This window comes from Lonchura striata, chromosome 3 (assembly GCF_050655825.1).
Source record: "Lonchura striata isolate lonStrDom1 chromosome 3, ASM5065582v1, whole genome shotgun sequence".
NCBI classification, from domain to species: Eukaryota; Metazoa; Chordata; class Aves; order Passeriformes; family Estrildidae; genus Lonchura; species Lonchura striata.
Genome location: NC_140705.1, coordinates 88832830 through 88856163, shown reverse-complemented (window position 1 = coordinate 88856163; position 23334 = coordinate 88832830). Strand labels below are relative to the sequence as shown.

Sequence of the window (23334 nt, the reverse complement as noted above, 5' to 3'; positions counted from 1 at the left end):
ACACTTAGCATTAATTAATTACCTTCTGAATCTTAAAACTGAATTGATTTACAAATAACAGTGAATTCATTTGGCCTGAAGCCTGAAATCTATTTCTACAGGTAGGGAAATAACAAAACAAACCAAGAAGCAGAAATAGTCTCCAGAAAGTGATTTTTGAATCAGACTGGGACACAACTGCAGTGCATTCACCACCCCATTGTTTTAGAAATATTCTGTGTCACTGTTTTAAGCAGTGAACAACTCTTCCAGATATGGGCACAAAGGGTTTTTTGGGAAAAGATAACACTTGAAAAAACACAAATAAACTGCAACTTTCATCCCTGATTTTCCTCATTTTCAACCATATTTTTGCTTTGTGGTAGCTCAGTAAGGGTCAGTAGGAGACAAGTTAAAGTCAAATTCCCATCAGGCTTCCAATATATGTGAGTGGGATATTCAACTGGGAACAGAGGAATCCAGACTTTCATTATGTAAAGAACAGCAAACACTACCTCAAACAGGAGGTAAAAGCAGGGACATGCAAGCAATTCCTAGGATTACATGCCTCAGACTCTCTCATTTCTGTTTTCAAGAACTGGGTCCAAAAAACTGGTGCCTGGGATTGTGGGTCATTACTTCCACCTGCAGCCACCCACAGGTGTTACCTATTCAGTGATTCTGAGAACAGCAGTTTCTCTCTCCCTTAATTCAGTGAGCGCAGAAAGTCCAGCAAAGTTTAACCCAAACAAAAGTACCATCCTTCTTTAAAAGTTCCTACTAGGTTTGGATTTTCTTTCAATGAATCCAGGGATTAAGGACATTGTGAACAAATAAAACAAATGCTGCAGAAGAGAGTCACCATTTTAATTTCTTTACTACAAAACTGAAGACTGTTTGCAAAACCACAGGAACATCAAACTGGAAAGGCTCCTGAGAGACTGGAGAGTCCATCCTCAGGCCCTGAATCAGGTTCAGGTGTATCTGTATGATTTTTAAACAGGTGTTTTTCCATCTTGTTATTTAACACCTCTAATTGCAAGGTTATACAATTGCTCTCAGCAGCTCATCCCTGTGGTTGGGGAGTTTACATCTGCACTAAAAATAAATACACAAAAAAAAAAAAAAAAAAACCAAAAAAAAAAACTTGCTAATAATCAAGTAAATTATTTCTTGTTCAACACTTGGTGAATATGGAGAATAACAATTGCCTCATAACCTTTTATTCTTTAAAGCTACTGAAGTTTGCCTCTCACAAACTAACTCCTTCCAAACTAAACATCCACAATTATTTTGACCAGGAGATTTTTTACTTCCAACATATTCCAGTTAAAAACATCCACACATTTCACCTCAGTCCATAGAGTCAAAAGAAAGCATCAATTTGCCCCTAGTTTGCAGCTACAAAACTGGGACCATGTTAGGACTTGGTGCCAGCCACTCCCTTCTCCCTCTCCATGCTCACATTATGGCCATTTTCTCTCTCCCCTGGATTCCATCAGCCACAGCCCTAAAGCAGAAACATCAGACTTCTCTGCTCAGCCCTACAGCACCTCTACAGCACAGGGCACTGCCTCAACTCAAAGCACCATTTAGCAATTTACATTAAAATACCCACAAGATAAGCTTAGGCAAGGAATTATTTTCTGGCACTTCCCAATCTCAGTGCTAAAACATAAACACACAACTTCTAAAACTGTTGAAAACCAAAATAATATCCTTACTTGGCTTTGGAAATAGAGAACTCCTTTTCTCCTCAGCATTAAGTTGTTTCCTAACATCTTATCAATACATTTGTTTCCTTCATTAAAAACAGACATATTTAACTCCATGGCTTTTGCTGATGTGCATCTAATTTCCAAAGCAAAGCCAGATACAAACCCAGCATAAATCTTCCAACAATATGGACCACACAGTGTTACTAACCAACAATCCTGAAAAAGTTCCACAGAAGACACAAACTTACCTTTGGAGAAGAGCCTCTGTTCTCTGTGGATCCACTGGTAGCAAAGGAGTTTCAGGTCAAGAACAGCTCATGCCAGCTGGAAAAAGTCTAAAAATCAAATCTAACTTTCCATCGCTTCATTTGTGCAAAACTGTACAGCGTGAATAAAACCTAATTAATTAAAAACTCATCAACTAAGTTTAGCTACCTAATTAGACAACTAAACACAGTCTGGCAAGGCTGAAAACCAGAATTACACAGGCCTAAACCCACCCTACCCAAAAACTCCACCCTACCCAAGGCTTGGCTTTGTTTTCTGAGCCCAAGATTGGTTTCTCCCTAATGAGGGGCACCTTTTGAAAGCACCTGAATCAAATTACACTTAAATTATAACAGCTGATTTTCAGGTGGGATGTTTGTTGGTTTGGGGTTTTTCCCCCTTCTTGGTCGAATATAACAATTTTTCAAAAGTGTTTCTATTGAACTCTTTCTAGAGTATCAACCTGGAACAAAATCAGTCTTAATGTGAGAGCTGGAGCTAGAAACTATTCAGTTCAAAACACTGAAAAACACAACTGGAAATAAATGCTTCTATCCCAGACTCTGGTGGATCACAACATCCTGTTTAACACCAGTGCAAACCCACCCTAAATGAAAACACACCATATTTCAACTAAGGAGTGTTTGTGGAAGTTGACAGAACACCAAATTAATTCTGATCTTCGTTACCCTGTGTTAAATAGAAATATTGCATGAGCTGTCAACTTTTTTCTGAAAGATCTTCCTTTCTATGCCAATTTTATCCTACCAGGAAGTACAAACAGCACACTGATGTTATCTCCAGACATCAAATAAATATATTTTTGGGTCTGAAGCGACCTAATTTGATTACAGATTGTGCTTTCCTCATCACTGGGGCCAGGATTTCACTCCTGTTTCTCATATGCTTTTCTGGGTTGATCCTGGTCTACATAATACCCCTGAAATGTTTCCCATCTAAACCAACCCAAAAAAGTGCTGCTAAGTTACTCAGAAAAGTTCTTTTGCAAAGATCCAAGCTTTCAGAAGCTCACATACAAACTGCCTTCAAGGAAAAGCATAACTCCTGTTGCTGTGTCCTAATCCAAGTTTGAGAGTCTCCCTGAACAAGAAGCCACACAGGGATGACTTTGGGAACAGAAGAGGAGGATTTTTTTCCTTTTCTGCTTTTCCACTGTTTTTCTTGTCCTAGAGTAAAGGCCTCCTGGCAAACAGCCTGTAAATCCAACAATAATACCAATAATAACTCAGAAACAGAATAGCTTATCTGAATTATATTTGAGTTTATTATTGAGGACACCCTGAGTCATGGTAAGCAGAGGAGAACATGAATACCTGGGGTGTCAGAGGGTCGCACTTCATCCCAGCATTGCAATGCCTGTATGGGCAGAGGGAGCTGAGACAGGAGAGCCCAGAGAGTTTCTGTTCCAAGGAGCTGGACCCCAAGCAGCTGCTGATCCCTCACAAACTCTTCCTTGTGTGTTTACAGCTCCCACCCAAGCTGTGCTGCTCATTGGTGTTTACTTGCCAGGCTGGGCCCTGCACTGCTGTCTATAAATTGCTATTATAAATGTAGCAAACCTGCACATGAAGCATCTTTCCAGCCATGGGAACAGTCAGATGGCAGCTGACAGCTCTGTAGTTCTTTCTCTAAGAACATTTGAGGCTGGTAGAACTTGGGGCTAAGATCCACTTCCCAAAAACTGGTGGGTTTGGCCTTTCAGAATTTGAGGGGGATGAATATGAGGAGCTGTAAATATACTGGAGGTGGACAGGCTGTGACCATGTACTACACTGGATCTTCTGGAAAGTGCTGGAATTATGGTTCTAATGAAATTGTCAATAGTAATTCTGTTACTGGGAGCTTGAAAACCCTTTTTAATGAACTAGACAGTAGCAAAGTAAAAATACTTTAACAGCTACACTAGGAGGAAATGCTAATTGCCCCAGGTTTCATGTCCATGCTGAAATAAAGAGGGACAGCACCACCACTCAGCAGCATTGGAACCATCAGGGCACTGCTGCTTTGTCAGAACTCCTGGAATTATCAGCTGGAATTTGGGGGTTGCTTCACCAACACAAATTCTTTGTCATGCACCACAAGAAATGGTCAAAAATGTAATGGCATCTGTGTGGAAAAGTTTGCAATGGTTCAAATCATTTAATGCTGAGAAAAACACATCAGCTAGCAAGCAAGGATAAATTTCACCTCAGGATTTGTAATGCCTTCAATTCCTGTGCACATCAGACTCAGACAAAGGGGGTGCAGCAGCTCCATAGCACCAGATCCCTTGCACAGGTACTGCAGCTGGCTTTGGGAATTTGGGGTTTTTTTAATGTTTTTTTCAGATTTATGTGGCTAAGGCATTGCTACAGGTTCACACAGAACATATAAACATGCAAAAATTCAAACGGCACACAAGTTTCTGCAAGGAATTCATTTTTCTGAGGAAAGAAGACAATGCAGGAGTGCAGAGTTCAAATCTACCTGAGACCAACTAAAGCAGAATGCCAGACACAGCAGAAATAGAAAGATAATTTCCTCAGCCTACCATTGTGAAATTTAGTAAAAATTACTTCCCTCCACCCCCCAAAGAGACAAAAGATTTGATTTGTCCACCCCAGTGGATAAGGGGAAAAATCAAGATGGATGGTTTCACCTGCACAACTTTAATAACAACACCTCATTCCAGCAGATCCCACAACACTTCTGAAGTGCTTTGAAAACATGGGGAAAACGTGATGAGAAAGGATTTTTATCAGAATATTCATCTAGGAACAGAGCTTGGCAAATGAGATGCAATTCCCTTTTGTTGCGTGTGGAGTAAGCGTTAGAATATGAAAAATGTCCTTGTTTTCCATAGGTACCCTCTCACTAAAGTACAGTTTAAAGTCCAGGATGGAGAACTATAATTCTTGGAAGGATGGTCCTTTGCTGCTGGTAACTCCTGATATAAAAGGGAGAGGGACATGACCCTCCTCATGTTGAGTAGAGGACAGGGATTCTGACCACACAGAAGAAAGTAACCACAACAGTGTGGCCTTGGCTGCACTTACTTCCCTGAGGCAATTTGTCCCCATTTTAAATTATCTTCCAATACAAACACTGGTTTAAAGCCAAAAGCTGGGCTGTGTTTCAGAAGTTGCTGGTTTCAGATCAGTGACTTTACCCTTCTGAGAGTAAAGGGAGGAAGACCTTGATGCATCTCTGAAAGAACTGGGTCTGAAGTCAACGTGAGCCATTGTCATTTACAGAGCAAATACAGTTATACAAAGTTTGGGGAGGGTTCATTACTCAGCACAACATATTAATCAATGTAAATGTGATCAGGGCAGGCTGGGACAGCGCTGACAGGCAGAGAAAGGTGACTTTGAATGTTTGTCCTGGGTGAAGATGTACCAAACCAACCACTAAGAGGTGGCAAGGAAAGTCAGCACTGCTAAAAACATCACAGATTTTAAGGATGTTTCCAAGGGTCAATACAAAGACACTGATATTGAAGCATCTGCCTGCTATTACTGGCATCATCTTCACTAAAAATTCAAAGTAAGATACCTTGCTGTCACCAACCACAGTCCTGTTCTTGAACATTAGTCAAAAAAACAACTGGACATTTGCTGCTCCTCCTGAGATGGAAAAATGCCACCAGGAATGTGCCAATTAAAAAAAAAAACAAATACAAAAGCAATAAGAAGATACATTCATGGGGATTTATCACGGAAACACTATTGTCTATTACTTATGTCTGTAACATGCCTTTTAATAATAACATGTAAATATTTTAAAAAGTCCTTAATTAGTAGCCATATCAGCACTAGATTTTATGAAAAGAACAGACAAAAGATCCTTAGATGCACTCACACTTCCAATGGCTTTTTGAAGAAGAATAGTGAGGAAATATTAATTGCACTTACATTATTCAGTTTTGTTTCTAATAAATCTGCAGTTGCAGAGGAGATGCTGTGCCTAGCAAACATAAAATGCCAAAGAACAGCCCAACCTCATTCTCATTGTCCTGCTGTTGTTGGCTCAGCCCAGCCCAGCTACAGGAGGACTCAAGTACCTGCATGTGGAGAAGAGGCCTGGGAAGGGAAATTACGAAGTAGTATAGATGATGTCGCTTTAAGCTTCCACGTTGATGCAGCTGAAAACACAGCCTATAGTTTCAATGAGGACATGGCTGTAAATTAGAGTGAAACCACTTCCTTTGCTTATACCTTTCATGCCTTCAAATGTATGAAATACAGAAATACTAAACACAGCAAAACTTCCATTCTGAGCTCATTCCAGAAATCTGAAGCTTGGTTTGTCTCAAGGCACCAGGTAAAGAAAAACTTTCATAAAAGGTTGGTGATATAAAATGAAACAGTTATGATGAAGGGAGGGGTTCATACAGAATTAATAGAGTTAGGAGAAATACTTTGAGTAGAGGGAAAGGAGTTTAAATACATTTATAAAAACTGTTTTACATGAAAACAAAGAAATCTGTTGAAAGACTGGTTATCAATTTAATGTAATGCAATTACTTTCTACCCTGTGTGATTCTGTAAGCATTTTAAACAGCCAGATGTGAATCCAGAAGAAGGTGTGATGGTTTATTTTTGCTTATTTATTTTACTTCAGAAGGAGGAATTCTTGTTAGTCTAATTAATGGAATTGAAATAGCTACAGCACAAAGAAGATGAGAGTTAAAGATCAAAGTGTGACTCAACCTAGAGAAGTCACCTGGGAGCAGATTTACATGCCAGATCTGAATTTGCCAGATTCAGGTAGCCTGGGTTCCTCTCAGGCCTTCTGCTGTTTCTCCTGTCTGATTGGCTTCATCTGGAGAGACACCCAAACAATAGGAAATGCTACACACTGGGACTTAAGAGAAAGGAGCCTCTTGGGGCCTATTGGGGTTTCAAAACTCTGAAATCAACAGTAATTAGATGCTCATTTTCTTTTTTAATACCTAACATGCAACTATATGCATTTGAAGATACCAAAATACCTTCAAAACAAAATCTTTGATCTTGCTCTTAATTTAACTACTTAGGTTTCACAAAAGTATTTTTGGGGAAGGAAGCAATGGGAGAACTCCAGACAGGGAAAGCTGGGAGAATGATGGGGATCCCAACATTCATTAACAGCACTTCTACAGAAAATAGATGGAATTGTTCATGAAGTATTTTTGTGCTAAAGTTTACAGGCTTAAAATCTAAACAATTGCGATGACAATATATCCTCTTAATCTAATACATATTTACAAAATCTATGCAAATGTCAATAAAGTCAGAACTGTTTTCCCAAAGAAACAAGAATTAGCTCCTTTTTGTCTCTACTAAATATTCAATGCCAACAGGCCAGCACAAATGAGAAACACAGTAATAATAAACCAGCAAGCCCACATGAGGAAGTGGACAGGAAAGAAAAGAGATTTTAGGTTTAACTTCTAAGAATATTTTTGTATTGAAAATTTAAAAAAAGGTACTCATTTTGCCCAAGAAGAGAGCTAGCTACAAAGTTTATCGTGGGGTTTGCAGCCAAGCAGCTTCTCTCTGGCATTTTCCATTGTCTATTGCCCTGTTCAACTCCTTCCCTTCAGAACATGAAGAGAAACTCCCACCTGCAAGAGCTACTCTGACTGTGGATACTCAGGCAGGGCTGAATCAGGAGTAAATCTCCTAGTGCCAGAATGAAAGACCAAGGAATGTTATCTGTGATTACAAAGGCTTTGCAGCAGCTCCTTCGGAGCAGTTTGCAAAATCCACATGAATCACAAATGCTGGCATTTCATCCAGTTGCTCTCTGCTAAAAACAACCTGGATTCGTGGCAAAGCACAGCATAAACAGGGCTTCGGTTCCAGGCTTCCCAAAATGGGCTCCCTACTTGGAGAGTCCATTAACTTCTCCTGATGTTCTGGTTTGGATCAGCAAGCATCAGCCTTGGCTGGGTTTGCTAACAAGTGTGGGATAACCAAAACCAGCAGTGATCAATGAAGAGCAAGAGGAAAAAAGAGAAGGAAAAACTGCAAGAGAAAATGTTGATTTCTCAACCATGGCAACTAAAATGCTCTGATAAGGAACTGGGTTCACTTTTTCAGTCCCCAGCATGGCAAACATCCTTCCTTTCCTGAGGAAGTGCAGGGCCTGCAGTATCTACCAAGATTTTCTGCTCACTTTAAAACTGAACCCCAGCCATATAAACACTGGTGCCTATGTGCAGAGCTGTAATGAACAGCACAGCTATTTTATTTAAACAGACCATGCTGAATCTTTCAACCTTTTTTCGGTGGCATGACCAGTGGGTTCAAGAATGTAGTGTGTTTGGACAGTGTAAGACCTTTGTTGTTGTTGGGGAAACTCTGGCTTGATGCCTCCATCCATCTAAATAACTGGAATAAAAGTGCCTGGAAATGAGAAACACATGTGGCTCTCCAGATCTGATGCAGGATAAATAGGAACTTTTCATCTCTCCCCAAACCATTCAGGCATTCGGTGCCATGTGTCTCATTAGCCAAATGAGAGGCTCCCCTGAACCTCCCAAGGAAAGGAAAAAGGGGTTCCTGCCTCCAATAAAAACATTGGACTTTCAAAGACTGGCCAAGAACACTCATTTTGTGCCTTTCCTTTCCTAAGTACCACCAGTCCAGAAGACCACTGAAATGTCAGCTACGGGGTGTTCCCTGAGAAGGAAGGGCCTTTTGATGCGTTTTAACACATAGTTGTTGTGCAGCCAGGCACAGACTCACTTCAAATTATATTTTATACTTCTTGTTTTATCAAATGAAAACAAAATTGAGGAGGGATATAATCCTGGATAAAAAATAAATAATTGGAATAAAAAAAATAAGCCTGATTCCCTTCATAAGCTATTATTAACTGGCTTTTGCAAATATCATTAGTAGGTGAACTCCTATTAAAGTGCTTTTTGTAGTCTTATGAATCTCAGTGTAAAAGTATTAACATAAACCTTGAATTCCAAGTCTTTGAAGTACCCATTTGAAAACATAAATATAGGCTGCCGCAGGAGAATGGTGAGTTCAGTACTTCTTCTGGACTAGGATGTTTTGTTAACATATTTTTTCCATCAGTTATGGACTCACAAGGACTCACAAATGCTTGGAGCTAAGGCCCACAGTCCCAGTCTTTTGACTACAGGTCCATGTCTGAGCAGGACAGTGATGTCCCACCAGGCAGTGGCAATACCTTCTTCCCAATACATTTGCCAGTGAAATAAATAAAACAGTAATATTGAAAAAAAAAAAAAATCTGGCCATAAGTGTGCATAGAAATATTTAAACTTGATGACTTCTTATAATTCTCAAGAGCAAGCTTATCTGTTTTGATAATAAACATATCAATGCTTGGATGGAGGTTCCAAGATATTCCTGTGTGACAAGAGATTCTGAATGTTACATACATGGAAAATTACAATTTTCTTAAAACCTATGAAATACTCAGTGATTTCATGTGGAGATGAGGTATAAAGAAAGCAAATCAATGGTAATTTATTTTGCTTTCCTTGATTTTCATTAGGTATCTGGTTTTCAGGACACTGTCCCTACACAAGTTTTTCAAATCTCCCACTCACTACAGTGTCCTTGGGAAGCTGAGGGCAATTACAGTATCACGATGAAAATGAGCATTTGACAGAAATATTTCTTAAACTTCATGAAAATATTTACAAGCTTCTGAACATCTCAGTATTTTTATAATCCTACAGTTACTTGGTATTTTGCCCACGTTAAGAATCTCAAGCCCATGTTTAAAATCTGAAGTACTGAATTTCATGGCATCAAAGTGCCAATCCAGTTTCACTGTTGGAGTTGATCCTTATGCGAGATCCTGACTTCCTTTTAAATATTCCAAATCAGGAACAGGTGCCAGTGACAACTGAAACCAATGACAACTGAAATATATGACATTTTTCAAACCACACACAGAGAAGAATCAGGTCAGCTGTGCTTCTGGCAGCAATCTGGAAATTCCGTAGGAACTGGAGCCCTCTGGAGACCTCACGGCAGAGGCCGTGGAAGAACAACCTTTGCTGAAGTTTTTTAACAGGTCCACCTCCAAACCATTACTTGTCTCTGAGCATGGGGAAAGCAAAGGGACAGAGAAGATGTCTGAAGCTCTGGAAAGTTTTAAAGATTCATGTTTTGAAGATCCCAGTCAGCCCTAGAAATCCTACTCAATTATGCTGGGCCAGTGACCAGCTTGGAACTGAAGTCTGCCACACTCAGCATGGATGTTCCCTTTCCCTATGGAGTGGGACATGACAAGTAAGGCCAAATCCAGGATGAGATAACACTTCTAACTCTGTGCCTTCCACACAGATAACTGAGTTCCAGGCTGTCCTGTACATTACAATATAGGATGGTGGATAATATGCACAGTCCTATACTCCCATCCCTACAACAAAACATAAACACTCCTATAAACATTTCATTCCCCAAAACAAAAAGGAGTAAAATTATCCTTAGATTAAACATAGGCAGCTGAGGATGGTGCGCTGAACAGCATTACTCTGACAGTTTTTTTAAGAACACCTAATCAATTAATTAATAATTAAACAGGTAAACCCAAATTTTCCTGCATGTAGGTCTTAAATTCACAGCACATCCTTCCCCTCTCCTTGATTTTTTAAGAGGCCCTGTCTTCCTCCAAAATTCAAGATCTAATTCTTAATTCCTAATTTTCTTAAATGTAAATTGAAAGTATAAATATTGTGTTCAAAAGCACCAAAACAATGGTGCTGAGGGACAAAGAGGCTTGTTCACTCATTCATTCAGAAGCAGTGAGGAGAATGCAGGATGTGATTTGCATGGGAAGAATGGAACCAACATCAAAAGTTATTCCAAACAAAATGACTGATTCATTCCCAGGCAGAGGCACCGATCTTGTATATTCAAGCACATCTTTCAGAGTGAATTATAATATATAAACACTATTGTATTTTAAGATAAAAGCATGGAGTTCCCAAAACATAGGAGAAAATTAGCATTTGAGTTCTGAAGACCCGAGTAAGCTGAATATATTTCTGGAAAGAAAAACCACCTGGTTCACTCAATTATAAAAAGCTCCCTCTCATTTAGCTATATGGAAGTGGCAGCTGGATCCTCCCTACACCTCTAGCTTCATTTTAGGTAGTGCTTCTTGTTCCAAAGCATGCAGGACAAGAAGAAGATGAAGGAATTCTGTGTATTTATTACTGGTGCAGATAAGATCTACATCTGACATTCCAGAATAATGACATCTACACTGGCAACTAAGATATTCTTGTTTTTGAACTGAGCAACTTTTAAAATCCCCTTTTAAGCCTTGCAGCCACAGAAGACTCTTAATAATTGATTATAATTGATTTTAACCTTGTCCTAACCTGGGCAAAATTGCAAAGCCAATCATCTTTGTCCAGATGGGATATGAGAAAAGAGCCCCCAACACACAGCTTTAAAAGCTCCAGACATAAGCAGAAGATAAAATATTTAGTCTGCAGAAGCCCTGACCTCCCAATTCCAGCCAGTTTTGAACTTGAATTGATTTCCGACAAGGCATCTGGGAGATGATTACAACAAAATGCACTAAAGCTGGGCAGCCTTTATTTTAACATCCCAGCAGCTTAACCTGTTAATAACAGCAATTGTTTTAGATACAATACCAATTTCAGTAACAGACACTGGGAATGGGCCATGGGATACAGTGGTGTTAGAGCACAGCCACTCGCATTCCTCTTGTTTGTGTTTCTACCACAAACGCCACATTTCTGGGCTTTAAAACTCAGCTGAGGAAACACCAGCCAGGGCTGAGAGGCTGGAGATGGCTGAAATCCTGGCTGAAGCCAAGCGGGCTTTCCATGAGGAAGGATAAGCACAATCAGAACGTGGGCATCAAAGAATCTGTTATCAAGTAAGAGATTAAAATACCCGAGATACATGTTTCTTATGGAGTTTACCCAAAGGATGAAAAAGCCTTTGCAAATAGAATCATAGAATGCTTTGGGTGGGAGGGACCTCAAATCCCATCTTGTCACACCCCTTGCCATAGGACACCTTCCACTGTCCCAGGTTGCTCCAAGCCCCTTGGACACTTCTAAGGATGGGGCAGCCACAGCTCCTCTAGGCAGCCTGTGCCAGGGCCTCATCAGCCTCACAGGGAATAATTTCTTCCCAATATCTATCTAAACCTACTCTCAGTTTGAAACCACCCCCCCTTGGCCTGTAACATGTGCCTAACAAGGATATTCCCAGAGGCATTCCCATTTCTGAGCAGCCCCAAAGTTAATCTAAGACCTTGAAAGAAAAAGCCACGTTTGTGGATTACTTATGGATAGAGATTTCCTGACCTTATTTATTCAAGCAAGTCAATGGATTTAGTTTAATGAATGAATTAAATAGGATGGGGCCTTAAGTTGCCAACACAAAAATCACACTTGTATCTAAATAAAAACACCCATCATTATATAATTTCTCTCATGTTTTCACTAATTTCCTTTGCATCACAAGTATTTTCTATTGTAAATATTTTGTTCTAATATATAATACAAACTTACAGCAAATTCTGAAGCAAAGAATATAATTTACAGACTGCATTTTCAGATACCATGAAGGAACGTACGTGAACTGCCCATGGAACAGAAAGTAGAAATATTCATAAACTTAAAAAAAATGAAATTATGAGACCACAAATTAAATTGGCAGAAAGAGCAGGCAGATAGAATGCCTTGGACCTACTCTTGTTTCTTCCCACCCCATTTGCCTGGGATCAGCAGTCAGGACTGTCAGCTCATGTAGTTTTCTTCAGCGCTTTACTATTTAGATTTTATATTAATAGGAAAAAATAGGGGGAAAAACCCACTTTTGCTGGTTTTTTTATGGTGCTGCTGTTTGAAGAATTTGTAAGGTAAATGACAGAAACATCAGTGCTGGGTATATCCCGTGGGAGCCTGGAAACAAGACTAAACTGTACTACTATATTATAAACACCACCAAATCCAACCACAATTAATAAAGTGGTGGCTCAGACTGAGTGATTGGGTGGATTTTTTTGCAACAGTAATCACTATTGAAAAATTCCTTATTTTAATATGCAGATGTTTCTTTAAGCATGGACATTTTTAGCTCTGCTATTCCACACAGTGCCTGCATTCCTGAGCATGTTTTTTGACTTCACCCCTTTCCCATTAGGGTTGGAGGATAAACAAGTGTGTAAATGCAAAACAATCCTGCATTTATGACTCAAACTACATTGAGATTTTCACAAGTAATCCTGAGACAATTACAGCTGTTGGTACCATATTTTCACCATGGAAACTTTTGTTTTAGTTAACAATTGAAATTACAATCAGATGTGCTCATCCCTTGTTGAAGTAATGAACAATGGTACATCTGAGAGAGGGACTCAAAGTGCATCATTTATCTTATCCCATTTTCAATTAGGCCGAGCGTGGTGTAAGATGGTTCCAAACTACACCACAGTAACAGGGCAAGGAAATTTATTGCCACTCGAGTGCTAATCTTAGCAGATGGTAAAAAAATATTTTTAGCATGAAATATGCTAAAGCAATAAATCTAAACAAGGTAGATGTTATCAACTAATATCTCCCCAGTGTGAGGTAAAACTCCTGCATGACAACTCAGCATTCCTATAAACTCAGAGTGAATGCTGGAAGATGTAAGTCTCTCTGTAGGATGAAAAATAACAGAAATTAGTTGAAAACGCATTCCATGTGCAGTTTAATACAGCATACCTAGTGGAAGAATCAGAGGGGCAGGATTTTACTTAGCAAGATTTTTTTTTTCCCCTTAGACGACTCATTTTTTTTCTTACAGGAGATTTTTCATTGATTCTGGGAAAGATATAAATCCAGTAGTTCTCTAGTGCTTTGAAAAAAAAAACAAAAAAACACAACAAACCCTCACTACCTAGTCTTTAAACAGAATATAAAAAGACAAAGATTTAAATAATCTTAAGAAAGAAATAGGCAAATCTTGGGGCAAAAGGACACAAAGACAACCCTTTTTTGCCAATCTATAAGCATAACAAAAAAAAAAAATATAGTAACAACAAAGAGTATAACAGAAAATCGTTTCCATTGCTCTCAACACACATTACAAAATATGAAATTCAGAACTTAGAGTACCTGTGCAGCAGTGAAGATACTAAAAATTCAGCAAGTAAAAAATGCTCAGGAAATTTTAGAGACTTTTTATTTATTGTATTATAATCAACAGAGTTCATTAAGTTATAACAAAATTAAAATTAGTAAGAATTTGCCAAAGGCAATGATGCCTTTACCATTTAAAAACACTTCTTGGTGCTGATGTATGTGATGGATCATGAAAATAAATTATAAGTTCCAAGTTACAAGTAAACAGAAAACTTGGTCCTTTTTGAGGACAAAAGGATTTTGGCCAAAGTCTTTGCCTGAAACAGCAAATAGTGGATTCAGCCTTCTGTTTCAAAAGGGGAAAACAAAAATAAAGGCTAAAGGCCAATTAAACAACTTGTTTAATATATTTGAATGTGCATTTCAATTTTCTTAGAAGTGTTAACTTGCTGAGCAAATGTGATAAGGAGTTCATGTGAGGAGATGGACTTGTGAGTTTTGGGTAAGGAATGGGCACCACTAGAGAAATAAAGGAAGTGTACACAGCTCAAAAAATTAAAACTGTTGCTCTTGTTAGAAATCCTACAAATTTCTTTTTTATTTTTCTTCTTTTTTTTTTTTTTTTTTTTTTTTTCTTTATTCCATCTTTTCCAAGCATCAGGTACAAAGTATTTAAAATTAAGATAATTGCTCATAAACTACCAGGCAGGACATGAGTGACTCCCAAGAATCTCATCAGACTGAGCTCTCAGAGTAACGAAGTGGAACTGATAACCAGCTCAGTGGCCACAATTAGACCAAAGAACAACAGGAATGCAAGAACCTCATATATTGAAAACTGGATAAAATGTCCATATTGCAGGCTAGAGAATTACTGAGAACTATTCCACTCCCAAACCTTTCCAAGGGAAGACTGTCCAAACTGAAATTAGTTTAATACATTACCCAAAAAAACTGCTGTAATCTTCATTCTCAAATCACTTGGCTGCATGGCTGTAATTTTTCTTCCAAATTATATAACAGCAGAAGTAAAAATAAGAGATCTGTATTTGTCCCAACAAAAACTAAAAAGCTCAGTTCTGTAGTTTTCACTCAACAGAGACTGGCAAAAGGAGACCTACCTGAATGAAGGCTACAAGAGCAAGCCCACTGAATTTAAATAACTTCCTTATCTATTAAAATATAAAAACTTATAATAGAATTGTGGCTATAAAAATCATGGAATTAATCTATATTGTGTCTTTACAGTTTTGCTTCAATAATAGAAGTAAAATAGATTAAGGTTTTAAAAGCAGTAATTTTGTTGCTCTAAGATTTGGCTCTTGCATTTTTATGCCTCTATTAAGGATTTCCTTAATTTGCTCCTTGGTTCAGGTGCGCCCCAGCCTCACAGGCTGACCACACAAAGACTGAATTAATTCAAGGGCTTTTTAATAAACCTCAGAAAGTTTTTACAAACCCTCTAGATTAACCATGAGCCCATGAAGCAGAGATGTGGATTCAGACCCTGCCAGCACCTGAGGCTGAGATGGCAGATGCTGGAGAGGACTCCCTGTGTGCCAGGCTGGCACAGGAGAGCATCTTTTCAAACTCAGAGATGCTCACATCAGGAGTGCCCGTCGTGCCAACATCAAGTCCAGAAGGTCGACTTGTACAGAACTGAGATTTTAATGCAGCAGGCCCAGGAGAAACGTCCCAGGAAGCTTTGAGTGGGAGAAAAGAAGGGAAATATTATGCATAGTAAGAGAGCAGAGGAAAATCACAGACCTAATTTAGGCCGGGGTTACCTTTGCCTCAGAAAAGGTGTACTGGGAGTGAGTGATGGATGGTACGGGGAGAGGGAGCAGCTCCGGGAGCCCGAGCCGTGAGGGAAGGACCGAGCTCTGAGGGAGCCATGGGCCCGAGCCGTGAGGGAAGGACCGAGCTCTGAGGGAGCAGCTCCGGGAGCCCGAGCCGTGAGGGAAGGACCGAGCTCTGAGGGAGCCATCGGCCCGAGCCGTGAGGGAAGGACCGAGCTCTGAGGGAGCCATCGGCCCGAGCCGTGAGGGAAGGATCAGCACGGACCGTGAGGGAGCCGCCGGCCCAGGCAGGACGTGCTCCGCGCTGACAGCAGGACCTCTGGCCCAGCAGTTCCCAGCAGGAAGGCTTTGTTTGTGCCCCGCAGCAACTGTTCCAAGGCTGGAGCCCGCGCTCAGAGCCGCACAGCCGTCCCTGGGCTGTAGCGCCATGGCAGACGCGTGTCAGCCCCAGCTCCGCGCTGTGCAGCACGCGCGCTGAGGAGCTGAGCCTGTTCCAGGGACGGGGCACCCCGCGGACAGCGCGTAAAGTCACAGCAAAACCAAACAGCTTAGGGAAGCAAAGCAACGTGCCTCTATATAATTCCTGAAAAGGAATATGTAAACTCGCATCATAAAGTCATCGGCAAAGAGATACAAGTTATTTCTAAAAGCTCCTTAGTTTAGATGTCAGAACTTAGAATTCTGAATGAACTGACCCCACTCCTCAGGACACCTAATTCTGTGCGTTGGGAATGTACTGGCTGTTCTTAGCAGAGACTTGATTTTTGATCCTTCCCAGTGCTTGGATTCCTGCCCAAGGGCAGGCTCTCAGGTAATCTTATAAATGTACTTTGAGGTAAATGTCCAAATGAAAGATTTTTCATAAAAAAAGAGCTTACAGCATCTGGCCACTCTGCTTCCCTTCAGCAGAGTGCTGAAGGACTTAAAGGGAGATATATACTGAGGGGTCAGCACCCAAAGTGTAATATGCATGGCAGGGAAGCTTTCCGTCTGACTTGTCACATGAAGTCAAGTTGCTATATATCTTGGAAACAAGATGGCTTTTTCTTCCCTATGTTTTTATGAGAAACAGGTTGCTGATAATAACTGGTCTGACACTTCGACCTACTTCCTAGTGAATGTTGCTTTAGTATGTTACTGTACCTCTTCTGCGGGGAGAAGTTTTTCCTCTCAGAACTGGAGGATGGATCTGAGGCTCAATGTGCTTTTCTGCTGAGATGCAGGGATCTCACACTGCTGTCAGCAGTGTCAGCACAGAGCCAGCCACACCTGCCCACAGTATGAGGGTTGGGATCCTAAATTGTCCACAAGGTGCTCAGCTTCTGGGCAGCTCCAGATGTTGCTTTTGACATTCCTTGTATATTTTTTCCTACTGAAGAAGCTTTTACAACACAAACCTGCTAAGGCACAATCCCAGATTTCTGTGGTCACTCAAGAGGCAACAAAAGCACTATGGACATTTCACAGGGTATCAGTTCATAGGATCATTTTGTTCTGTTCCAGAAAAAGGACTCTCAGCTCTAAATCTAGCCAGCAGGAGATCACGAGTCAGAAGCATGCCTGCTGGTTAGGATGCATCCCTGTTATCCAGAGGCACAACTCACATTCAACTGAATCAACAGATATCCCATATAGGAAGTAAATAGATAAGAGATAAGTAGATAGAATAAGATAAAAGTAAATAAATGGACTTGGTACTGGAGATTCCCCCTGCAGTGCAAAGCAGTACAAAGTTTTACTCAGTAAGAACATCTGTATTTTGTGTTTCTATAAGTTTGGGGAGCTCAAAACATCAACTACAGAGAAAAAGCAAATAACAAGAAAACACAGTTGCTCTAATAAAATTTTGAAAAATATTTCACCTGTTTTCAGAGTAGAAAAGGGAAATCATGTCATCACTATTACTTCTGTTATCTAAGCAATCTCCTTTCTAGTAAAGAACCAGGAGAAATAAAAAACCATTGATCTTTATTTACTGACTTCCTAGTGAGTATAGTTAAAGTTGACACAAATCAATCACAATAAAGTTAAAAGGATAATACAGCATAATATGACCCAAGATTGTACTGCAAGTTTAATTACTGAAACTCAAAGTTTCAACATACGTAGAAATGTCCAGTTAATTGTATTGACATGCACACTGTAAAAGGAGAGGGAAATTCTTGGGGCTTATAATATTTTAAAATGTTTTCTCAGCCAAAGCAAGTAGAAAATACATAAATGCAAGAGGAAATAGGTATCTTTCTGAGGGAATAAATGGATCTTTGATTTCCTTTTCTCTTCACTTGTTGCCATTAATTTAAAACTTTCCAGGCATTCTGCAGGCAGCAAAATGGGCCGAAATATTCCTTGCTGTCAAAAGTAAATCTGGTTACAGTTTTGCTTTTAAGATGCTTGGCAAATGGCAAGTGAACATGCCAATAAAGAACACTACTGCCTTATGCTCCTGAAACATGGAAAACAAGAACAATAAAACTTTGGAGACAAGGAAAAGCAACATTAAAATCACAATTAAGAAGACAAATCCAGCTGATTTCCATGGGCTGTAGCCCTGGGAACAGGATGATTGCCATGGGATGGAATGGAGGTTTGTAAAACTGTGAGTGGCATGGAGGCAGCATCCAAGCACAAAGGAAACTGCTGCTTCCTTCCTTTTTAGAAGGATCCAGGAGACAGCAAGCGAAACAGAAACATGTCATTCAGAACAAGAACATGTTTGGGAAAGGTGAAGAAAAATGATGTGAAGTTTCTTTTCATCTCCCTGGCTGCCTGGTGGCGGTGACACCCTCCAGGGCACCCAATATCAACCCTCTCTGAAGGACTGAACTGACTCAAACACTGGAATAGAAATAAAAATAAAGGCAACCTTGCCTAAACCTCAAAATGGAAAACATAAAATTATATTAATTGGTTAATGTCATCAAAAACTAATTATCATAGCTATAATTTTCCTACCCAGGCCTTTTTTCTCCCTACTGATAAACAATAATTATCTATTGGCTACAATAATGTGATAGTCACAAAAGCACAATCTGGTGAGATTTAATTGTAATTCCTACAAGGAAAAGTTTCTCCTTTTAGAGGATCCAATGGGATTTGTAGTGTTGGGACTAAGCTCTGCAAAGGCATCTTGGGGTCAGCACAGTACTGGTAGTTCTGATGTGTTGCTGAGGACACAAGAGAGACCAGGGGTGTGGGCAGAAATTCCTTTATCAAGGAACACTGGAAAAACACAGAGCAGGGAATTTAACTCTCATTGCCAGTACCCTACCTGTGGAAATACCTCAGTGAATGATGTGGGGTGTCTGTAGTTTTCCCACTGCTCAAAACCCACCATTGCCTAAGATAAACAGAAACTTAAGCTTTTCACCACAATGCAAATGGACCTTTAAAATATAAACAGCATTTACAACAGGCTCAAACTTCAGCAGCCAGAGGGGACATTAAAGAAATTCCAGGCAAGAGCAAGTGCTGAGTCATACAAAACTGACAAAATAATATGGGCAGTTATCACCCAAATGCATTATTTATCACTGAAACCCATTGACGCCTGTGCTTACACAGGAACCCTCCTGTGATATTGAAGGCCAAAGTGTCTTCTCTCCCTAACAACAGTGTTGTATCTTTGGCAACTCGAGCAGGGACTCGGAAAATCAATAGCACTTCATGAGCAAGGTCTAGGGCTTCTTCTTTTACGAGGATTCTGTCAATGCAAGTGGCCATTACTGTACTTTAAAGGTACAATATAAAATTGCTCCAACAAGATATAAGACACACAGTTGGAAAGAACCTGGGGAGAGTATTTTAGTCAAAGTTAAATAGTTTCATCACATAATTACTTCTATTGGCACATCTCCAGCTGGAGACACTCATGCAGGGTAGGGGCTTTCTGGGATGGGGTGGGGAAATTGGAAGGGAGGGCTTTCGATTGGGCTCGGGCTGAGCTAAACAAGGTCAAGCTGCTAAAATGGAGCTACAGCCAATCACCAAGACTATTGACAGCAACACAGCTACAACAAAGTTGCTGTATTTTTGGTTTTTTTTTTTTGTTTGTTTGTTTTTGTTTTGTTGTTTTTGGTTTGTTTTTTTTAGCTAAATGGTCTGAAAGTAGTTTTAGTTTTATAGCTTAAAAATATCTCATCCTTATTTGCAGACTGGTAATTAATTTTCTAAGGACTATTTAGAATTTATTTAGGGGTAAAAAAGGAAGCTGTGCTGGTTCCTATAACTGATTCACATTATATGACAAAATTTAACTTTTGTGTTTTATGGGATTTTATGAATTCTACTAAAACCATTAGCTGGTTGTCTCTGTGATTAAATTTAACCACTTTAATACTTTAAACTGATAACAGTCTCACCTGTATTTATGTTTTCTTTTTTTCAAAACTCACACCATTGCAGAGAAAAGAAAAAGACACTTCCACTAATTCTCTGGGAATGAGAGAAAGCCAGGGTGAACACCAAAAAATAAAAGCACAAACAACTTGTTTTAGAAGGGTTAAAACATTTTCTGCATGGAAAGGGCCACCCACAGCAAAGGTATTTTCCTGAAAAGACTTTTCAAGTGCTAAACACATTAACTCCATGTCTGAGTGTCACTCTCAAGGTTTTCTATCTGGGTTCTTTTTTAAGAGTGATCCCTTCAGTCAAAACCTGGCAGGTTTGGGTTAGAGTTCAGAGCAGGACACTGCCATCCCACAGGGCAGGTGATCCAAAACTCACTTGGCCTTTTGAAGCCATCTCAGAAGGCTTTGCCCACATGGCCTCATTTTATTCCCTGAAACATATCAGAGCTGTCCTTGGGGTCAGGCTATAAAAACGCTGCTTCAGTGGCTTGGAGCACATAATTCCATGGTGTTTCACCCCAGAACATTGGCTCAGCCATGCTGGAAACCACCCAGGGTCGCATGTTATGTGGTGTGGCCATGAACAGCACAAACCCCTCGATCGGGGAGACATCAGTCACTTTGCAGCACTGGGTGTGGGAAGTGCAGAGCAGTCCTTGATCCTGGCTGAACCAAGAGGATTGATGTGCTGTATCCACAGGACAAACCATCTGCTTGTGTACACATGGATAATGCACACCTACTACATAGGGATGAGCTTCCCAAATTAAATTGCATTTTTGAAGGTACTTTAATACCTGCATTTGTCCTCTAATCTGGTTCACTTGGGTTTTTTCAGCTTCACACAAATGAACTGCTTCAAACAGTTCCTTGTATTTTTTAATCCGGAATTAGCTGGTGTGTGGTTTAAGACAAGAATTATTTAGTCCTGGAACAATGACAGAAGTAAAAATGAATACTGTATCACCCAGCAAAGCCAGACAAAAGGTTTCTGACCTCCATAAAACCCTTTCCCTCTATTTCCAGGGAGACACTCTCATATATATCTCTGAATGCTATGTCAAGGCCTCCTAGAAATTTTTCTAATACATTCATTACAAGTTCTGCATCTCTCTCTGAAGTGAGCCAATGCCTTTGGACTGAGGAGTTAAAGGGTCAGGAATATGATAAAAAGTATTGATAACACCCTCAAAATGGTAACTGCTTAAGTGGGATATATTTAACAAATCATTGCATTTCTTCCAGAGGCTGTGATTTTCCAAACTTTACACTCACAAGGCTCTCAGAACAACCACAGAGCTCTGCACCTGAGGGACAGCAATAGCCACAATTACAGGGAGCTGAGACTTTCCTAACCAGAATCCATGATAAATATCGTATCACAAATTGCATGAGATGATGATGTGTTCCTGGAGCTACCAATTTATAAAATAGTAAATTCTATTTATTTGATTTTCACCTTTTCTTAGAGGCATCCAAAATACTTTATCTTAAAATATGTTTATTGAAACATTTTTGTTTTCACAACCCAGTTAATTTGTGTCTATAAGGGCTCTGGATTTCTAGTCCTTGATTTCTCTCAGACTATCCCCTCCATCTAAAGGCATTTCACATGCTAGTACCGATCAAGATTATCAGCACGTGAGCTCTGTGTTGTTGCACAGCCACAGGGATGGAGGAAAATGCAAAGAAAATGCTCATTAACATAACAAAATGCAATATATCCCAGCTATGTGCACGGATCGCCTAACAGTACATTACAGAGTGGATTGGCTCATTAGAAAATAATAAAAAATTAAAATTCTGACTACTTATTAAATTTCTCATTCATTTCAGGTTTTATTTAACTGTGTGCTTTTGTACCCTGACTCTTCACTTAACAACCTCTTAAAATTTGAATTCCTGGGTGGGAATTTGACATCACACCTGACATCTAAGTGCTGTTTTTCAGGCACTACCAGAGTACAACATGTTAAATAACCAGCCATTAATGTCAAAAAATCAAGCTTTACCATACATTTTTGGCATTAATTTTATAAGTACCATAAAACAAGATTTTTACTGGGTAGTTTTGGTATATAATTTCTTCCACAAGAGGAACAGTTTCTGTATAGTTAAAACGTGTGGCAGGGTAAGGAAGCATGAAAACAACATCACTGTAAAATTCATACTAAATGATGGAAATAATAACTGGAATAAGTGTAATTTCAGTAGCAGCCTGAAACAACAGGCAGAGAGCTGAGCAGTGCTAAAGCAGACAAACTGCAAAGGCAAGTGGTCAAACCTGAGACCTGAGCAGAAAAAGAGAAGAACTTTTCAGTCAAAAATACTCTTGCCATGAAGATGGGAAGTATTTAAAGGACCTGGTGTGACACCAATGAAGGAATTTCATGCATGTGGAACTGGGGGGGCTGCAGTATCTCTTAGGAAGGGGGAGAAGCTGGGATGGAGCTCAGGTATGGACACCTGGCCATCTTCGAGTGGGCCCAGCCGTGTAATTTTCCAAGTAGAACAGTAGGATGTTATTTAGCACAGGTGTCTCTGTAATTGTGGGACTGAGACAATCAGTGCTTAGTGGCCCACGGCCTCCCCCTGCCACCCGTGTAATGTGGCAGAGTCTGCACACACGGAGAGGAGAAGTGGGAATCTGGGTGATCCACAGCACAAAAGGCATTGTTAGCCATCCACTGACTCTCCTGGGTGACAAATACTTATTCAAGGGCTGCAGTTTCAGATCAAAACCAACTTTCCTCAATCAGGAAAACAGATAGTAAATTTAAAACCTCTGTATTTTTGTACTGGTGTAGCAGGAGCCATCCTGAAATGTTTCTGTTTCTTCCAGAGGAAATTATGTCCCCCACATCTAAAGGTATATGTCAGACCCATATAACTTTTCAGGCTTTTTCATTACAACTGCTGCAGTTTTTGAAACAATGAAACTCCTTTCTGAGGACAAATTGCATGAATAAGTCAAAGAGCAATTTTAAGGCGCAGTGTGAACATCAGTATGTGGCAAGCCCACTGTATTCCAGTTCTATCTTTCCACAAAAATATGGAAACCCACAAAACTCCAGACTGGGAGTAAAAGACTTTATGTTCACAGGGAGCAAGTCTTCTGCCATAAATCTACA

General features: G+C 39.8%; 1 protein-coding gene across 38 annotated transcripts in view; it reads right to left on the bottom strand.

The window, feature by feature from the left end:
• Positions 1 to 23334, bottom strand: part of LOC110469084 (uncharacterized) — a 455123-nt gene that overhangs the window by 257378 nt on the left and 174411 nt on the right. The window contains exon 1 of one of the 38 annotated variants that reach the window (XR_014953917.1): positions 1946 to 23334. This exon is cut by the window's right edge and continues 13954 nt beyond it. The exons of the other annotated variants lie outside the window; for them this stretch is intronic. The gene's annotated coding sequence lies outside the window, so the exon portion shown is untranslated. The remainder of the gene's footprint in view (positions 1 to 1945) is intronic. 38 annotated transcript variants of the gene reach the window in all.